Source organism: Gossypium hirsutum, chromosome A08, assembly GCF_007990345.1.
Source record: "Gossypium hirsutum isolate 1008001.06 chromosome A08, Gossypium_hirsutum_v2.1, whole genome shotgun sequence".
NCBI lineage: Eukaryota > Viridiplantae > Streptophyta > Magnoliopsida > Malvales > Malvaceae > Gossypium > Gossypium hirsutum.
Genome location: NC_053431.1, coordinates 64,839,727 through 64,858,374, shown reverse-complemented (window position 1 = coordinate 64,858,374; position 18,648 = coordinate 64,839,727). Strand labels below are relative to the sequence as shown.

At 37.7% G+C, this 18,648-nt stretch overlaps 1 non-coding gene across 1 annotated transcript; it reads right to left on the bottom strand.

Moving 5' to 3' along the window:
* Positions 1-7,950: 7,950 nt before the first annotated feature.
* LOC121205942 (small nucleolar RNA R71) lies at positions 7,951-8,057 on the bottom strand. The gene has a single exon (XR_005901016.1). It is a non-coding gene; the product is annotated as a small nucleolar RNA R71 (small nucleolar RNA).
* Positions 8,058-18,648: the final 10,591 nt, after the last annotated feature.

Here is an 18,648-nt window from a genome sequence, read left to right as displayed (position 1 = left end):
ACATCATATCGAACGAGGCCCAAGTAGAATAGATCCTAGATCTGTATATGGATTTATTCACTTGTGACGTGCATAGTGTGGCATACCTTAATCCTTAGTGGATAATGGACTATGTATGAGTGACTCGTATACTTTGATGTAAGTAAAAGCTAGAGTTTGAATAAATAAGGAATTGAAAGCTAGTGCATTGGGTATACGATTTCTGCAATATGTAGCATCATTTACAATAGTGAAATTTATAACCCAACTAATGGGTAAATGATACCCTCTTATTGGCATTACATGATAGATGAAAAAAAAAATGGCTACGAGTCATTTGTCTTTCTAATAAATGACTTGATTGCTATTTGATAGCAATTGACTTTTCATGAAGGAAGATGTAATGGTTACCATGAGATAAAATAGAATCGTATTGGGAAAATAGATTTATCCCAAAGAGATTAAATATATCTTATAAGGGTAACATACTCATGACAATGTCATCGGATGTATGCTTATTATGCAGCTTTCATAATGGTATGTTTAAATCTAATTAATTTAATTTTTCTTGCATACATCATATGTTAATTGAAACTCTTGGATTGATTGGAATATGAATTGGCTAATTGTTAAACTTGCATTGATTGTGTTCATTTGGTTATTGCTAATGTTATATTGACTTGAATCATGAAAGTACCACTGAGCTTTATTACTTAGCTTATGATTTGTTCATTCTGTGCCCAGGTATCAGTAGATCCCGAAGTCTCGAGAGGTGAACCAATATTTGAATAATTGATCCTCAACTAAAAAATATTTGTACTGTTATTTACGTTTCAATAAATGGCTTGTACCTGGAATTAAACCTGTTTAAAGTTGTAAATGGTCAACTAGGTATTTTGGTTAGTGAATGTTAGATAAATTTGACTTATGAATTGTTTAGATCATGTATATAAGTGTTTTAAAGTTTTAAGGAGTTGAAATACATATTGGGTCCTTAGACTATTGCCGTTGTATAATTTGGCAAGTTGAATAAAATGAAGTAAACTTTGTGGGAGTCTGCCTTCAAAGTCGCGACACTTAACCACTATTTTGAAAGTCATCACATTACACTCTTATAGTCACGACACCAAGCCCCCTTCCGTTGATGTTGTGATATCAGCCCGAAACATTTTGAAACTTTACATTTTAGTCCTCAAATAGTCTTGGGGCATCATAGGAGCTTTCATAAGCTCATATAACCTCAATAAGAATATATAGCATGTTATAGTGATGTATTATCTGGATTAACTTGTATAAATTATTGAATGGATCAAAATTTTATTTGTAGTTCCTCCAGCAATAAATGTGACATCCCGCAGCTTAAATTTGGTGATCGAATTGGGTGTGGTTGATACAAAAAAACTATGTTAATTGGCTTGTTTGAAAATTCTAAAATTTTTATGGTAAAAATTCCATTAAGTACACTTTCAAAAATAAGAAGATCTTAATTTCAATTTTTTGGGCCAAGATATAAATAAGTTAGTGACTAATAATCAAGTAGACAACCTAGTTAAAAGTATCTGTATAATTAGTAAAAGAATAATTAATATTACATATATGCATGTTATACTAAAAACCAAATATTCTTATATATATACATGTACATATAGAATGTGGAATGAAGAGGAGGAAGAGATAAATAACAAATGAGTTGTAGTGCTAAGAAGTAGATATAAGTGATGGAATTGCTAATATGTAAGAAAAGTTTAAATGAAATTTTTGGGGAATAGAGTAATTTTTATATAATGAATTAAAGAAGTATTTGTTGATAAATTGAAGTATTATATGGATTTAAATCTATTGTTATGTGTATTGGATTATGTGGTACTGATCTTAACACAAATATAAAGAAGTTTTGACTTGTTTAGCATAAGAGCCTTCAAGATAGCGACACTAGCCACAAATGGTCTATAAAGCCTTAAATGACTTTAAAATGTATAAAATATGAGAATAACTTGAATAATAATTTTGGTTCTTAAATAAAGTATTTTTCCTGAAATAAAACATTCATTGCTTAGGTTTAGGTATTAGCTAGGGTAAAGAGGTGTTAGTCTCATAATCTCAATGATGTAAAGCTCAAGAATTTTCTCTATTGATTAGTCAACTCTCATAGGTATAAAATGATCTAACTTGGTCAACATATCAACAATAACCTATATTGAATCATTTTTCCTCAATTTCAAAAGTAGTCCCAGTACAAAATCTATAGTGACATGCTCTCATTTCCACTCAAGAATTGAAATGGGTTGCAAGATTCCTAAAGGAACTTGGTGTTCTACTTTGATTTTTTGGCGTGCTAAACACTTGGATATAAACTCAATTATGTCTATTTCCATGCCCAACCACTAGTAGTGTGGTTTAAAATCATTATACATCTTGTTGCTTTTAGGATGCATCGCATAGACGTTGTTATGCATTTCATTGAGAATGACTCGCTTCAACTCAACATCTTTGGGAAAACATATCTCTCTTGGAAGAACAAACTCCCATAACCACATATAGTAAACTCATTCAGTTGACCACTTTCCACTTTAATTCTTTTTCACTTTAGTTCTTTTTACTTCCAACTTGGCATCCACTTTTTGAGCTTCCTAAACTTGTTAATGAAATGTCGATTTGATCCTTAACTCCATTAGATTGCATCATCCCTTTCTATAGCCATAGAAACATTCATACATTTAGAAGCTACTAGTGATTTTTGAACCAGTGTATCAACTATGACGTTTGTTTTCCCTAGGTGATAATAAAATATCTAGCTATAGTTCTTTAGTAATCCAGTCCATCTCCTTTGTCTCAAGTTTAGCTCATTCTGGGTGAACAAATATTTCAATCCTTTTTGGTCCGTGAAAATATAGCATCGTCTCCGTACAGATAAGGCCTCTATATTTTAAGGTGAAGACCATTGAGTCTAGTTAATAGGGATTATAAGTATGAATTTGATAAATGTTATTGAATTGAAGTATGAAATGATTTCATATGTCCATATATGTAAAACACGAATGTGGAAAGCATGTGAAAGATCATGCGCTTCAAATATTACAAGCCCTGAAGGTCAGTACAAAAAAGAAACAAATCAAAAGTGTTAATAAAAAGTGGATAGGTAGAATACAATGAAATGAAATAGAGATTTTATGTTATAGTAATGTATGAGATAATATGTGTATATATACTTGATCAAATGGGAACTTTGCGTAAATTATGGTACTTGGTATAAATGGTATATGAATTGATTGAATGTAAAACTTGAATTGATTATGTGTATTTGTATATACTTAGCTAAATAGAATCATGTATATATTTTATGTTTGGTATGAATATTGTATGAATTGATATGTGCACATAAACTTGTTGAAATGATATGGTGCATTATACTAGTACTTGATATATGAATAACAATTGAATTGGTTGGTTATAGAAAATGTATTACTTGTGTTCAAATGGTATTTGTCACGTTATTAATGGTTTGAATCATGTAAGTACCGCTGAGCTTTATTGCTCGGTGTATATTTTGTTATTTTATGCATAGGTTATAGTAGATTTCGAAGTCCCAAAGCGTAGTACAACATCCAATCAACAGATCTTGACTCAACAATGTTTGTATAGTCCCTTTTCGTTTAAATATATGGCATGTACCTAAGTTTTGAGCCAGTTTTGTGTTATAAATGGTTAAATTGAAAGTTTGAATAATTATGTTCATTTGAATGATGTATATATGGTTGGCCATTATGTATGAAATTGGCATAGTAATTTAAATGGTTGTGAATTGGAAATATAGCTCATGCTGAATTGACAATTATATGAATTAGATGAAAATGTTGTTGAAATGGTTATGTATGAGACTTTGGAAATATGCTTATATATTCAACAGGTTGAATATGGAATTGGCCAAATTGTTAGGCCATTATGAATTGGTACCACTTGGATCTTTTGAAAATAAATAATGTAACACCCTGATTTTGGGCCTAGTTGGAACCATTAATCTGAGGTCAGAGAAATTATTGTTTTTATTATTTTATGTGTTATAGCATGATTATATGAGTGTATGAAAAATTTGGTGAATTAATTTTAGCGATTTCGTGCTTAATTGCAAAAAAAGGACTAAATCGCAAAAATTACAAAAGATTTGTTCTACAAGCTAATGTTGTTAAATAGCTATGGAACACTAAATTAGAGGTCCTTAGTGAGTAAATAGACCAATAAAAATTAGTGGCTGAACATGGAGACAAAGAAATTGAAAAGTCAAAGTTTGGTGGGCATTAGGTGACTTATTTCGTAATAAAATAAAACAAAAAGGAAAAAGGTTGTCATCTTTTCATCTTTCTTCTTCATCCACCAAAAATGGCAGCAAGCATGGGGGGTTTGAGAGCCCAAACTTTTAGCCACTTAGTTCTCTTGCAAGTAAGTGTTTTTTAAGGTCTTTCTTGACAATTTTTGTATCTTTGTAACCTTTGTAGCTTAAGCTAACTAATGGATGGACTAGTTTAAAAAATTGTTCAGAGTCTAGGGTTTTGCCATGTTAATACTCATGTTTTTTGTTGAATTTTTATGAAAGAAAATGAATCTTGGTTGTTTAATTTACAACTTTTGTGAAAGGATTTTTCATGAAACCACCTAAAATAGACCTTTTTTGTAAAGGTTATAAAATAGGTGATAAATGTGTGGAATAATTGAAATTGAGAGTTGCTATAAGCTTAAATTAGTTTCAGCTAGGCTTGTTTAATGAGGAAAATCGATGAAAATCATTTTACGGGCCTAAGTGAAAAATCGTAATTTTTTGAAAGCTTAAGGGCAAAACTGTAAATTTGCCAAAGTATGCTTTATGGGCAGCTAGTAATAATTATAAAAATTTGGCTAAGCTTGGGTTGTGTTTAGTTTCATGAATTTGCACTTTTATGTGATAGGGACTAAATTGTAAGAATGTGAAACATTAGGGGCAAAAGTGTAAAGTTGTCCTAATGTGAATTTTCGGACTAAATTGTATAAATTAATGACTAAATAAGTAAAAGTTATTATTATATAGATTGGGGAGAGACGAGATTTGGACAGAGAACGAGGGAAAACAAAATATTGGGTTAGTCGACTCAATTCGTTGTTTCAGCGAACGAGATAAGTTCATATGGTTAGTTGATAGTGATCAATTATTAAATTAGAAATGATATAATGTATTATTATTACGTACAGTTGTTATCGAATCATGATAATTGAGATTGAATTCAAAGATCAATCTAAGAAAAATGTAGGGTCGAGTACAATCGGCCTCGATATGTGTCAGTGTAAGACCATGTCTGGGACATGGCATCGGCACCGGTTTATGAGAGCCGGTGTAAGGCCATGTCTGGTACATGGCATTGACCTCGATATGTGTCAGTGTAAGACCATGTCTAGGACATGGCATTGGTATCGGTTTATAAGAGCTAGTGTAAGACTATGCCTGGGACATGGCATCGGCCTCAATATGCGAGCCAGTGTAAGACCATGTTTGGAACATGGCATCAGCATTGTTATATGTGTTAGTGTAAGACCATGTCTGGGACATGGCATCGACACCGATGTATGAAAGCCAGTGTAAGACCATGTTTGGAACATGGCATCGACACTTTACCCTTTTGTATGAGGCTTATCGGGTATCCTTTAGTATTCCAACTGGTTCAACAGGTGATTTAAAGATTGTGCCATAATTGAGAAAAGTTATGATGATGTTACAAGTGGTACAAGTATTTGTGCAAAAATCATGAGAAATGATTTCGGTTTACGATGCACCTTGGGTAAGGATGCAAATAAGTAAGTCATGCCCATGAGAATGATTTTGTGATGACCTTATGGTTATGGGTCTATGCTTATGATGTATAAATATGTATTTTTACCATAATGGTTGATAAACCGTAATTTATACATATTTTTACCCCTTGTTTAACGCATTTTATGGATGATTTCCTATTAGAATTGGTGAATTCGATGCTCCTAATGCTTTAATTTCATGTTTTATACTTAGGAGAGCATAGGAGAGAGAAAGGAACGAGAAACGGGTCAAAACCAGAGAAAATGGGCCAAAGTACGAAATCAACACGGCCTGGACCTCCTCACATGGGCAGACCACACGACCATGTCAATTTGGCAGGCTCGAGCACGGCCTGAAGTAATCGCACACAGGCTTGTTACACAGGCATGGCCCTGCCGAGCCCAAGTTGAGTCCAATTCAGAAAAGGCTAATTTTGAGGTCTCTTAGGCATTCCAAAGCCTATAAATACACCCTAAAGGAGGAAGAAAGGGGAGACACAGAATAGGGAGTAAAGAATTACTCCAAGAAAGCCGATTGATCCATCTCAGAAGCCGAATTCACCATTAAGACTGAAGATCTCTCCTCAATTTCCTCTTCAGAAGTTTTGGGGTTTTTTTTTATGTTTTGTATTCTTTATTATTCTGAGATGTTTTCTTATTTAGTTATGAACTAAAACCCCTAAATACCTAAGGGGAATGAAACCTAAGACGAATCTTGTTATTATTTTCTGAATTGTATGATAAATATTTAACTTGTTCTTAATTATGTGTTCTTAATTCTTGTTTCGATATCCCAGGATACTGATTCAAGATAAGCTCTTATTCAGAGGAGGAATAGACCCTGTCTAAGAGTACATTTGTCATAATTAAGCGGAGTTGATTGCATGCCTAGACAAGGGTGACAAGATTTTGCCGGATTAAGGTGAAACCTAATAAGGGGATCCATAGATCGAGTTAATGCAACCCTAGGGTGTTAATTAGAGAAAGGTATCAATGATTCAATCTAGGGATTAGACGTTACTAGTCTTGAATAGGGATAATAACATAACTTAGGGATCTCTGCGGAACAAGTTAAATGAATAAATTATCCGATTCGGAGCCAGAATAACAAGTACAGTCTAAGTGGATTTTCCTTAGGTATTGTCTTAATTCAATCGATTTTCCCAAAAGTAATTCCCCAATTTCATTCTCTGTGAATTCTTAGTTTAGATAATTAGTTAGTTAAAACAAAAACCTCTTTATTCTTAGGCTAGATAATAAAAAGAGAGTCATTACTAGTACTTTTAGTCCCTTTGGGTTCGACAATCCGGTCTTGCTAAAACTATACTACTGTTCGATAGGTACACTTGCCTACATCGCGATAATAGTTAGTTTCAAGAACGATTAATTATAAATATTTAAAACCTATCACGAAATCACGTGATCAAGTTTTTGGCGCCGTTACCGAGGAACTAAAATATTAGGAACACTCAATTTTTATTACTTTAGCCATTTATTTTTCTTGCAATCTAATTTTATTTTTAATTTTATTCCAATTTACTAATTTTCTTTTTCTTTCTTCTGATAGGTTTTTATAGTTTATGACTAGAAGAAACCCGTCAGGACCACTACTTTTTGATGAAGAAATCGATTGCACAGTTCGCAGAAACCAAAGAGAAATAAGGCGAAGCCTAAGATACACAGAGAACGAGCCAGAAGATGATACTCAACCCCCAACTGAAGAGATGGCTGAAAACCAAGACAATCAGCTACCTCTTGCAATTGTGGCTAATCAAAATCCTGTTCCACTCACTATGTATGATTATGCTAAACCTTCTTTAACAGGAACTGAATCAAGCATAGTTAGACCTACTGTAGCTGCCAATACTTTTGAACTGAAACCTAACACAATTCAAATGATACAAAAGTTTGTTCAATTTGATGGTTTGCAGGACGAAGATCCCAACACTCACTTAGCAAACTTTTTGGAACTATGCGGTACATTCAAAATTAATGGTGTTTCTGATAATGCCATTCGTCTTTGGTTATTCCCTTTTTTCATTAAGAAACAAAGCTAAATAGTGGTTGAACTCATTACCACGAGGATCAATCACTACTTGGGAACAAATGACTGAAAAATTTCTATTAAAATATTTTCCGTTGGCTAAAACGGCCAAATTACGTAATGATATCTCTTCTTTTGTGTAGATGGATTTAGAAACAGTCTACGATGCATGGGAGAGATACAAGGACCTTTTGAGAAGGTGCCCTCACCATGGGTTACTGCTTTGGCTTCAGGTTCAAACATTCCATAATGGCCTGAATCATTCGACTCGGCAAATGGTTGACGCTGCTGCTGGTGGAACCTTCAATAATAAAACACCTAAAGATGCTTATGAGTTTATAGAGGAGATGTCACTGAATAACTATCAGTGGCAAGTCATGAGGACAAAGCCAACAAAAACAACCAGTGTTTATAATGTCGATTCGGTCACCATGCTCTCTAATCAGGTAGAACTCTTGAATAAGAAAATTGATGGTTTTCTTAGTTCTTCACAGGTTCACCCAGTAATGCAGTACGAAGCAAGTGAAGGTGGAATAAGCCATTCGGAATACCAACCTTATGGCCACAACACCGATAACGAGCAATTAAATTACATGGGTAATAATCCTCGACCTCAAAACAATCCATATAGTAACACTTATAATGCAGGTTGGAGGAACCACCCAAATTTCTAATGGGGAGGCCAAGGAAACCAGAGACCACCTCCAGGCTACCAACAACCACCCACCAACAGGAAAAGAAACCAAACCTTGAAGAGATGCTCACAAAGTTTATCTCGATGTTAGAAATCTGTTTCCAGAACATCGAGACAACACTTAAAAATCAAAAAATGTAGATCCAAGGGCTCGAAACTTAGATAGGCCAGCTTTCCAAACTAATCTCCGAATGACCACAAGGGAGCTTGCCAAGTAATATTGAACTTAACCCAAGGGAACAGCTCAATGCAATTAATGTTCAAGATGAAGAAGGATTTGTTGAGCCTGAGCAAGAACCGATGCAAGAAGCTATGGTGAGCAAAGATCAAGGTGAGGTAGATCACAATAAAAACAAATCGTGTGCTATATCCCAACGCGACAAGAAGAGACCGCTCAGATGAACAATTTGGTAAATTCCTTAAACTCTTAAAAAATTACATATTAACTTACCATTTATTGAAGCTCTATCACAGATGCCAAACGCAATGAAATTTTTAAAGGAGTTTTTAGCAAATAAGCGGAAGATAGACGAGGCATCGCATGTGGAGCTAAACGCAATTTGCTCAGCTCGGGAAACCCAAACAGACTAGGATGAGCATTCAATTAACAGATAAAACTATAAGATTTTCTAGGGGTATTATTGAAGATGTGCTAGTTAAAATCGATAAATTTATATTTCCCGTTGGCTTCATTTTTCTAGACATAGAGGAGGATAGCAACACTCCTTTAATTCTAGGAAGGCCCTTTTTAGCAACTGCTAAAACAATTATTGATTTTGGCACAGGTGAACTCACACTCCGTGTGGGAGACGAAATAATCACCCTTCAAGCTTGCAATTCTAATAACACAATAGAAATTGAAGGTGATCGTCTAAACCATTCTACTAAAACTAACAATATGGTGCAACCTTCTTTGCAGGAAATGAGTCTGAAGGAAGTACATGAACCATTCTCAAGCAATAGTAGAGGACCCATTCATGAAGATCGAAGGCTACAAATTGAGGAGCTGGATGAATGGTGGACGCATAAACTGAGAACACCTGACAAACCGAATCTACGACAGAACAAGCTCAATCCCTTTCCAAATCAACTTAAAGTCGGAGATAGAGTCTTATTAGATGCCACAGATCCCCACATTGTCGCTACCACATCGAATGAAGAAATCCCTCTTACAGTACTCAACATTTTCCCATTCGGTACGGTCGAGGTGAGTCATCCCAGGTTCGGCACTTATAAGGTAAACAACACTCGTTTAAAACCTTATTTTGATGAGATTAATAGCAGCAATGAGGAGTATAAACTCCTCAAACCACCATGATCATTCAACGGAGAGGTAAGTCGAGCTTAGACTATAAATAGGCGCTTCTCGGGAGGCAACCCGAGCACTAACTGTATTATCTTCTTTAAAATTTAGTCTTCAACATCTAACTTACTAATGGAGTGCTTGAATACAGGTTTTCCACAAGGACACGACCAAGAGCACAGGCGTGCTTAGGGCCGTGTGAAAACAGGACAACAATTTTTCCCAAACACGGGCTACGATAAAATTCCACGACCGTGTGACATGGTCGTGATCGGACCTGCCAAAATAACAGGGGGTAAGACACGCCCGTGTGGAAGAACCGTGGGTGAACCTGTTAAAATAGCACAGGCGTGTGACACGCTCGTGTCTAGCACCTATGTTCGAACCTGTTAGATTGAAACGGGCTTGGGTCTGAATACACGGGCGTGGGAAAAGCAAACAATGTCAGACACAGCCGTGCGACACGGCCGTGTGCACCCACACGCCCAAGGAACTCGAGCGTGTACTAAATGTCAGACGTGCCCAAATTCAAAATTTGCGAATCACACGGGCTGAAATTGGGGAACACGGGCATGTTACCTGGCCGTGCCCTAAAATCTATAAATACCCTGCACTATTCATTGTCTTCCCTACTCAAAAACCCTAACCCTAGCCGTTGTAATTCCACACGGCCTCCTTTCCACGCCAGTACGCTGCCTCCAACTCTATTTTTTACTTCCATTCTCCTCTTTCTAGCGTTTGTTCACTCTTTTCTCATTTATTCTTACTAATTTCTAGGGCTATTTATCATAATATTATGATATTTTTCATGTTCATTTCTCATTTTTATCATAGAAATGGTATATCTGGAATAGTTATTATCTTTCTCATGTTAATATTCTTACTCATTATATGATTTCTCTACTTTATTTGATTAGTTAGAAGTAAATATTCATGATTAGAACAATATATATACTCATGCCTTTAGTGTTAACATTTTTGATCAGTCACGCATATTGCATTCCGTGAAATTCGTTTCCATTTTTTATGTCATACAATTGATTGCTTTGATTAACTTGTTGGTCTTAGTAGTTGCTGAAATTATGATTGTTATCTACTTTAATCATTCCTCAAAATGAATTAATGCTTTTTGATTGCAGGTACCATGTCGTCTTCACGAGGAAAGAAAACCGACGTACCTCCTTCAAAGAAGAGGAATGGAGCATCATCTTCCGCGAGTCCAACCACGGAAATTCATCACCCCCTCCTGCAGTTCCCTCGAGGGCCTCAAGAAGAGCTTTCCCAAATATGTCGAGCCCGAGCTTTAATTGCGGGCTGCTGTATTAACTGGGCTACCATATAACAAGTTCAGTTGGTTGATGCAATTCGGGCCCTCCTAACCATCGACCCTTGGGAGCTATTCTTTGGGATCATCGACCCAACATACCTTGAGCTCACGATGGAACTATGCTCAACATTCCATCTTCAAACCGTAATGATGAATTACGATGATCTCGGCACGGTCCCTTTTCACCTAGGTAGATTAATATGCCAGCTCAACATCCTAGAGTTCGATACGGCGCTAGGCTTATCTACGGAGGAGTTCAAGGAGGAGAATGAACTATATGCTCTCACTCGCCACATACTTTTCTCTCCCTCGAAGTGCTGACACACTTTGGCCCCTAGTGTAACCTCCTACTATCCTAGCTACTCCAAGGCATTAGTTCTCCCACCATCCTTGAGGTAACTACATGCCATTTTGGCTCACACGATTACAGGGAGGTGAGAGAGCACTAGCGTCGTCAACACTCACGACGCCTACTTCTTATGGTGTATGTCGCACGGTCACATCATCGACCTTGCCTATTTCATCACCCTCGCGATTCAGCACCAGACAGAGTGGCATAGGAATGGGGTGTAACACCCCGAACCCGAAACCGACACCGGAGTCGAACACGAGGTGTTAACTGACTTTAACCCCTTATAAAATTTATTTTCCAGACACTGCCCAATCTGTGTACTAGTCGTTTTAAAAATCATATCTTGAGTTTCGTAACTCGAAAATCAGTTTCGTAATTTTTCCCAGAAACTAGACTCATGTGCCCATCTATGTAATTTTTTTCTAGTATTTTTGGTCGGGCCAATTAGTACAGTTTATTAGTCAAAGTCTCCCAAGTTGCAGGGGTCGACTACACTGACCTTTGCCCATTACGACTTGGATATCTCCCTCCACGGGGCTTCAATACTGATGCCGTTTGTTTCTATGAAAACTAGACTCAGAGAGGAATCTGTACATATATGGTACGACCCCTCATTATCTCTGGTTAATTTATAATGAATTTCCAAAGTCGGACCAGGGAATCCAGAAACCGTTCTGGCCCTGTCCCACAAAAATCTGATTATCACTTAATATACTGCCCATATGATCTTTTCGTTACTTCCTCATGAAAACAGACTCATCGAGCTTCGATTACATAATTTATTCATCAATTAATTCCACTCCTACTATTTTTAGTGATTTTTCAATCTCATGACACTGCTGCTGCCAGCATCTGTTACGAAAGTAACTAGGTCCATTTCATGCCTACCCTTGATCCAACTCAATCGAACATTCGTGCCATTTTCGCATGGCTTAAAGTTTACATGCCAAAGTTCAAACACAACGTAATAGCTTATACATGCCAAAATGTTCTTCTAAGCCAACTAAGAAGAAAGTACCAAAACTTGCTATCCGGTGTGATGACTTCGATGACGGCCTGACCCCGCAAAAATAGATGAGTCCAAGCAACCTATAATGGGTGACAAGGAAACACCGAGTGAGTTTATAACTCAGTAAGTCATAAGCAATGCACTACCATCCATCAATAACATTATCACAAGAGGAAACAAAATGGAACGAGACAATTTACTCCATCCATACCGAACCATACCATAGTTCCTCCAACCTATCGATTCAATTTCATATCAATTCATGCATTCACATTCCATATACTCATCAATAGGACATTGAAGCATTTTCATAAATCAATTTATTTTCGTTACAATCAACGACTAAACGGCCTTCCACCCATCCTACGATAAATTTTATGTACGTGACTTCAAGTATATTTGTCACATAGGTTCAAACTTACCGAGCTCAACACCAAGTATAAGCATAGCACCTATTAGCCATGTACTCAAGACACTTACCCGATCCGCTGTCCGCGATCGACTCAATAGTGTCGCACACATAGTGTCCATAATGATTCACGAATGTATATTGAGTCCGCACACTCAGTGCTATATAATCAACTCGCACACTTAGTGCTACGTTATCAAATCGCACACTTAGTGCTACATAGTCAAACTCGCACACTTAGTGCCGCATGGTCAATTCGCACACTTAGTGCATCATATTCATTTCGCACACTTAGTGCAACATAGTCAAATCGCACACTTAGTGCTGTACAATTTAATCCCGCGCACTTAGCGCCAAATCTCATGGTCATAAATGGTTATACCCGCACGTTTAGTGCCGAGATCAACAACTCAGTACATCTTACCTCTTTTCTTTTCATTCAACAATTTCATCATCACATACGTACATGCATATATATATATGTATATTTATTCATTCCATTCAGCATCAATACATAAACATTATGACCATTTGAAATAATACCAACTACATGCTTAATGACTTACCTCGTGTTGGGTAAGACGGTTCCAACTCGGCTACTCGATAACCTTTTCTTTGCCTTTGCTCGATTCACCTCCTTTAACTCCTTGAGCTAAATCAATAATTTAACTAGTTTAACCATCTTGCTAAACATTCATTCTTCAATTGCACATGCATATGTATGTTTGTATATTCGGCAATGACAATGGTAACTTAGCAACCCTTAATTTAACTTATAATTGTTCGTAACACACTTAAAGCATCCACTCCATTCCATCATTTTAAAGCACATACATTACTCAATATTATCCAAATTCACATTCGGCATTTCCACAAACACACATGCCGATTTCATTCACTCATCTCTAATGTTAATTAAGAAATGCCGAATGTCACCAACTAAATGGCATACACACACACCCACATGTATAAAAGTCATCCACACCACCTAAAGCTCATTCGGCCTTCACCCTTACTAGTTTTCCCATTCTTTTGTCAGTTATATATACATAGTCCTAAGGTAGTATCACGAATGGGCTTACATATATATGTATATATATATATTGCCGAATATGTATATCTATATATATTCATCAACTATACTATTACCTATAATTTATCTAATCACACAATTTTATCTCATGAATACTTGACCCATTTCTCACAAAAATGAAACAACAACTAAAATGAACATCCCATTTTTACCCCATATGGCCGATTACTTCATTAGTTACCAAGCTAACAATTCAACAATTTCAACCTCATTACAACCTCTACCTATCCAATATAACATGAACACAATCCTCCACCCCTAAATTAGATTCGGCAATCACTTAACCCCTTTAACCTCAACTTTCAAGTTAAAAGCAATTAACCACTCACCATATCCTACATTACTATCCATTTTAATGACATTAACACATCTACTAAGAGTTTTAAGCTTCTTGGCCGAATTTCAACCTCAAAATCCTAAGTCTAATCTATAGGATGAGTAGAATTTGAACTAACCATCTCAAACATGCATAGATTTTCAAGAATCATTCAATACATACCTCATTCTAGCCATCTTCCAAGCCAAAATCCAACAACCAAATCTCCCTTCCTTCTCCTCACTCACGGCAATAGCCAAAGAAAAAAAAGATGAACACTCCCTCTTCCCTCCTTATTTTATTCATCTCTTCCTTTTTAATTCCTTTCTTTAATTTATTTTAATTTACTTACCAATATTAAATAATAAACAACATAAACTTGGAGGAATGGAGTCATGCTTGGCCGACCACTTATCAAGAATTGGGCACTTTGACATGCAAGTCCCCTTTTTCTTCCACATGCACTAATAGGTCCTCATGCATTGACCTATCACATTTTAAAATTTTCTCATATAAGTCCTATTGACTAAATTCACATGCAATCGACTAAATCGAAGCTTGAAATTTTCACACATTCATGATTACATATTCTAGACAATAAACATCACATTCAAACCTTTCGGTGACTCGGTTTAGCGGTCCCGAAACCACTTCCCGACTAGGGTCAATTTTGGGCTGTCATAACTCTCCCTCACTTAAGAAATTTTCGTCCTCGAAAATCTTACCGGTAAATAGGTTTGGATATCGTTCTTTCATCGAGCTCTCGGGTTCCCAGGTTGCTTCCTCGATCCCGTGTTTGAGCCACAACACCTTAACCAACGGAACCCTTTTATTTCGCAACTCTTTCACTTCACGAGCTAGGATACGAATCGGTTCTTCTTCATAGCTCAAGTCAGATTGAATTTCAACTTCTGAGGGATTAATCACATGTGACGGATCGGATCTATAACGTCGAAGCATTGAAACATGAAAGACATCGTGAATCTTTTCAAGTTCATGGGGTAAAATCAATCGATACGCAACTGGACCGACTCGTTCGGATATTTCGTATGGCCCAATGAATCTCGGGCTCAACTTGCCTTTACGGCCAAATCTGAGTACCTTCTTCCAAGGTGACACTTTAAGAAACACTTTATCTCCCACCTGATATTCAATGTCCTTTCGTTTCAAGTCCGCATACGATTTCTGACGATCTGTGGCTGCCTTCAGACTTTCACAGATTACCTTTACTTTCTGTTCGGCATCTTTAATCAAATCAACTCCGAAAATTTTACTTTCACCAAGCTCGGTCCAAAACAATGGCGTACGGCATTTACGACCGTACAAAGCCTCATAAGGTGCCATCTTAATACTTGATTGAAAACTATTGTTGTAAGCGAATTCAATCAAAGGTACATACCGTTCCCATGAACCACTAAACTCAAGGATGCAGCATCTCAGCATATCCTCGAGTATCTGAATTATCCGCTCGGATTGACCATCGGTTTGGGGGTGAAAAGCGGTGCTAAAATGCAGCTTGGTACCCAAAGCTTCTTGCAATTTCTTCCAAAATCGTGAGGTGAATCTCGGATCTCTATCCGACACGATAGAAATAGGTACTCCATGTAATCTCACAATCTGAGAGACATACAGTTCGGCTAGTTTATCCAATGAAAGATCCGTACGCACGGGGATAAAGTGAGCCGACTTAGTCAGCCTATCAACAACAACCCAAATCGCATCCTTCTTACTTGCGGACAATGGCAGTCCGGACACAAAGTCCATTGTGACTCGGTCCCATTTCCACTCGGGTATCATGATCGGCTGAAGTAACCCTGAAGGCACTTGATGTTCCGCTTTCACTTGTTGACATATTAAACATCTCGAAACAAAGTCGGAGATGTCTCGTTTCATACCATGCCACCAATACCGACGTTTCAAGTCGTTGTACATTTTCGTGCTCCCCGGGTGGATTGACATTCGGCTACAATGGGCTTCGTTCAGAATCATCGGAATGAGTTCCGAATTCCTTGGAACACACAAACGACTTCTAAACCTCAAACAACCATCATCATCAATCTGAAACTCCGATTCCTTGTTCGGAACACACTCAGCTCGTTTTGCAACCAATTCATCATCGACTTTCTGAGCTTCACGAATTTGATGAGTCAATAATGGTTTGGCTTTTAATTCAGCTACTAACACATTGTCAGGTAGAACAGACAAGTGTACATTCATCGCTCGCAAAGCAAACAGTGATTTCCGGCTTAAGGCGTCCGCAACCACATTAGCCTTTCCCGGGTGGTAATCAATGACAAGCTCGTAATCTTTCAACAACTCAAGCCAACGTCTTTGTCGCAGATTCAAGTCTCGTTGAGTCATCAAATATTTGAGACTTTTGTGATCCGAAAACACATGGCACTTCTCACCAAACAAATAATGTTGCCATATTTTCAATGCAAACACAATGGCGGCTAGTTCGAGATCATGGGTCGGATAATTTCTCTTGTGTGGCTTCAATTGTCTCGACGCATAGGCCATAACTCGACCTTCTTGCATCAATACGCAACCCAACCCAAGTAGGGATGCGTCACTATAAATGGCAAACTCTTTACCCGATTCGGGTTGCATCAAAATTGGAGCTTCAGTCAAATGAGTTTTCAGTTGATCGAAGCTTTTCTGACATTTCTCCGTCCATTCGAACTTAACATCCTTTTGAAGTAGCTTCGTCATTGGTGTGGCTATCATCGAGAACCTTTGACAAATCGTCGATAATAACGGCGAGCCCTAGAAAGCTCCGGACTTCGGTAACATTTCTCGGAGGCTTCCAGTTAAGTATGGCTGAAATTTTGCTCGGGTCAACTCGAATACCCGATGCGGATACCACATGACCCAAGAAGCTAACCTCTCTTAACCAGAACTCACACTTACTGAACTTAGCATATAACTGCTTATCCCGCAAAATTTGCAACACTAGCCTCAAATGCTCAGCATGTTCGGTCTCATCTCTTGAATAGACCAAGATGTCATCAATAAACACAACTACGAACCGATCCAAATATGGCCTAAAGATCCGATTCATCAAATCCATAAACACCGTAGGGGCATTAGTGAGCCCAAACGGCATCACTAAGAACTCGTAGTGACCGTACCTCGTTCTGAAAGCAGTTTTGGGTACGTCCGAATCTCGAATCGCAACTGATAATAACCGATCTCAAATCTATCTTTGAAAACAGCGATGCTCCCTTTAATTGATCGAACAGATGATCAATACGCGGTAACGGATACTTATTCTTTATCGTCACTTTATTCAGTTGACGATAGTCAATGCACAACCTCATGGTTCCGTCCTTCTTTTTCACGAACAATACTGGTGCACCCAAGGTGAGAAACTCGGTCGAGCGAAACTCTATCCGTCAATTCTTGCAACTGAGCTTTCAACTCTTTTAACTCGGTTAGTGCCATACGATACGGAGCGATCGAAATTGGCGTAGTTCCAGGTACAAGCTCAATGCCAAACTCTACCTCCCGAACAGGTGGCAAACCCGGTAACTCTTCAGGAAAAACATCCAGGTATTCACAAACCACCGGCACCGATTCGGGTTTCTTTCTAACTCCTTGTCATCAAGTACATACGCGAGGTATGCTTCGCACCCTTTCCTTACATATTTCTGGGCCAACATTGCTGATATTACAGCTGGCAACCCCTTAAGTTCGCAGACTCAACTCGGATTATTTCGTTATTTGCGCACCTCAAATCGATAGTCTTGCTTTTGCAATTCACAACCGCATCATGCGCGGTTAACCAATCCAAACCAAGAATAACATCAAACTCGTCGAACGGCAAAAGCATCAAATCGGCCGGAAAACAGGATTCTCGGATTATTAGAGGGCATCTCTTACACACTTTATCAACAAGTACGCATTGACCAAAGGGTTTGATACTCGAATTACGAGCTCAGTAGACTCAACAGGTAGAGTCTTACTGGTTGCTAAGGTTTCGCATACATATGAATGAGTAGAACCAGGGTCAATCAATGCAATCACATTAGTATCAAAGAGAGTGAAGGTACCAGTGATGACGTCGGGGAGGATGCCTCCTCTCGTGCGCGAATGGCATATGCTCTAGCAGGAGTACGGTTCTCGGCTCGATCGGCCGTATCAGAGGCCCCCTCTGACTACCACCCTGCTCTAATATTCTCGGTGGTCTACCTCTAGATGTCACTCCACTAGGTTTGCACCTTGAATCTTATTCTTCTCATCCAGCTCCGTGCAATCTCTAATGAAGTGGTCCTTCGAACCGCATCCGTAACAGGCCCTGCTAGT